Below are 2,738 nucleotides of genomic sequence, written 5' to 3'. Positions count from 1 at the left end.
TGTTCTTTCTTTTGAGGATAAAGAGTAACCTTACAAACTCCCTAGTTTTTCCGGGCTAAACTAGAACATTTCCCTAGCTTTTACACGGGCTAAGCTAGAATCTTTCCCCTTTACAAAAGGATAAAAAGATGTAAACAAGAAAACCTCTCGAAGGTAGGTGTTTACAAGATTGAGCTCACAAGAACAAAATATTTACAAGAGAAAGATGAAATAAGATTGATAAAACTCTTCTCTTGTGTTTGATTGCTTGGATAGTTGTTCTCTTGCTTCTTCAAGTGTCCTTAGCTTGTATTTATAGCTTGAAATGTGTTTGAAGTTGTATATAGTTGTTGGGGATGTTTTGGAGTCGTTTGGGGATGAGAAACAATTAATAAAACAGCTTGGAGCGTGGGGGGAATCAGTACCCCATCATGGGGAATCGATTCCCTAAGTGTAATCTGTTTTTGACCATTAGACAGGGAGGAATCGGTACTCCCTGGGGGGGAATCTGTTCCCCCTGGGGGGGAATCTGTACCCCATGGGCAATCTGATTTTTCTTGAAACCCTTTAAAAAGAAAATATTTTTGGCTCGATTAAGGCTCGAAATACTTTGTAAAATTGTTTTAAAATAGTTTAAGTATAAAACACAATTTTACACTTTAGTAAGAATTAAAATGAACTTTGAAAGACTTGGAGTAATATTTTGATATTCGAATAATTACATCGAATATACTTAGAAAATCTTTTGTAAAATCTTAAAATTCATTTAACTTAATTTGTTATATCGAAACATCAAAATGTTTTCAACAATCTCTCCCTTTTTGATATAACAAAACATTTGAGTAATTTTAAGATTTTGAAATAAAGTTTGAAATTACTCCCCCCTTACTTTAACACTTCTCCCCTTTAACACCTTAACAATTCTCCCCCTTTTTGTTAAATAAAAAAGACTCTAATCTTTGAAGTTCAAAATAACTTTGGAGAGTAAGTAGTAAATTTGACATTTTAAAAATCATTTGAAAAAATCAAAGCTCCCCCTCAATAAATGCATTCCAAATAAAATTTTGCTTTTAGGATCTTAACACTTAAACAAAATTGAATTTCAACAAAGAATAACAAACATGTTAGTAGCATATGAAATTCAGTATATCCAAGACTAAAATACTTTATGCAATATCAATTGTTGAATTTAAGATCACATGCATAAAGTTTTCTAAAAATTCTATGCATTTGAAAATTTTTGATATCAATTATTAGAGAGATATCATTTTTATTTAAACCGCATGCATAAACATTCAAATTTAGGTCAAATTTTTTTAAAGATTTATAAAATCAAAGTATTTGAAAAGTTTATATCAATTGTTAGATAGATATCATTTGCAATAAAACAAATTTTGACCACAATTTTATTATGATGAACTAAAAATTCTGAAAAATCATTACAACTTTAAAATGTTCATCATAATCATCTTTTCAACATACATGAGATTAAAACAATGATGCATAATCATTTAAAACCAAAACTCATGCGTGCTTAAAATCAAATGAGCAACCAAATAATCCAAAATTAAAAGTATTAAGCTTAGAGGTTACCCATTCCTTTTTCATGTGTGGCTAGAGCATCTTGAATATCATCATTTTTATCACAATTGTTTCCACACACCTACAAGAGACATTTAAGTAGATTTTGGTATCCAAATTGCTTTCGATCCTTGAACGTTAGTTACAATGCCCCTTGTTCCTTTTGGAACCCATACTTGCCTAATTTTAAAACGTTTTCCTTTCTTCAAAGGACAAGTATGACCATGATAATGGCAATGTGAGCATTTTGCCATATTTAAACATAATAGGTTGTTTTTAGAAATTAATTCTTTTTCTTTTATTAAGCTTTCAAACTTAACACCTAACTCAAAATTTTCTTTTTCTAAATCATTTATTTTGATTTTTGAAAGCTCTAAATTATTTTTCATAATTTCATTTTGATTTTCAAAATCAACTTTTGCTTTCAAAATCAAATTATCTTTATTTTTTAGTTTTGAAATTAATTTCGTATATTTGGAATTCATGGTCTTAAATCCCAAATACAACCTATTATAAGCATCTTGTAACTCATCAAAAGTAAATGAATTAAATTCATTTGAGTTAGAAGATACCTCGAATTCTTCTTGAGTGGTCATGAGGCATAGGTTGACTACTTCATCTTCATCATTGGAATCATCTTCATCACTCCAAGATGCAATAAATGCCTTCTTCCTCTTTTTCTTTAGAAGAGGACATTCATACATGACATGCCCCTTTCTTTGACAATCGAAACATATCGGGGGACTCTTCTTCTTGGTTGATTCATGTTTCACTTCCTTGGAAATCATGAATAGCTTGAGTTCCTTCAAGAGCTTGACCATCTCTTCTTTTTGTTCATCATCATCTTCATCCACCTCATCACTTGAATCTTGATAGCTTTCATTGATGCCTACATCCTCATTCTTCTTCTTCTTGCTTTTCTTCTCTTCCCTTTCTTCATCTTCCTTCACCATCATCTCATGAGTGAGAAGGGAACCAATTAGCTCGTCGAGAGTGAGAGACTTTAGGTTTCTTGCTTCGATAATGGACGTCTTCTTTGATTGCCACTCCTTTAAAAGACAGTAAATCATCTTCTTCACAAGCTTCTCATTTGGGATTACTTCTCCATATCCTTTGAGACCATTGACAATCACGGAAAATCTATCCGTCATAGCTTTGATGTCTTCATCGGGTTTCAT

This window comes from Hibiscus syriacus, unplaced genomic scaffold (assembly GCF_006381635.1).
Source record: "Hibiscus syriacus cultivar Baekdansim isolate YM2019G1 unplaced genomic scaffold, ASM638163v2 tig00110429_pilon, whole genome shotgun sequence".
NCBI lineage: Eukaryota > Viridiplantae > Streptophyta > Magnoliopsida > Malvales > Malvaceae > Hibiscus > Hibiscus syriacus.
This window is presented reverse-complemented; position numbering follows the sequence as displayed.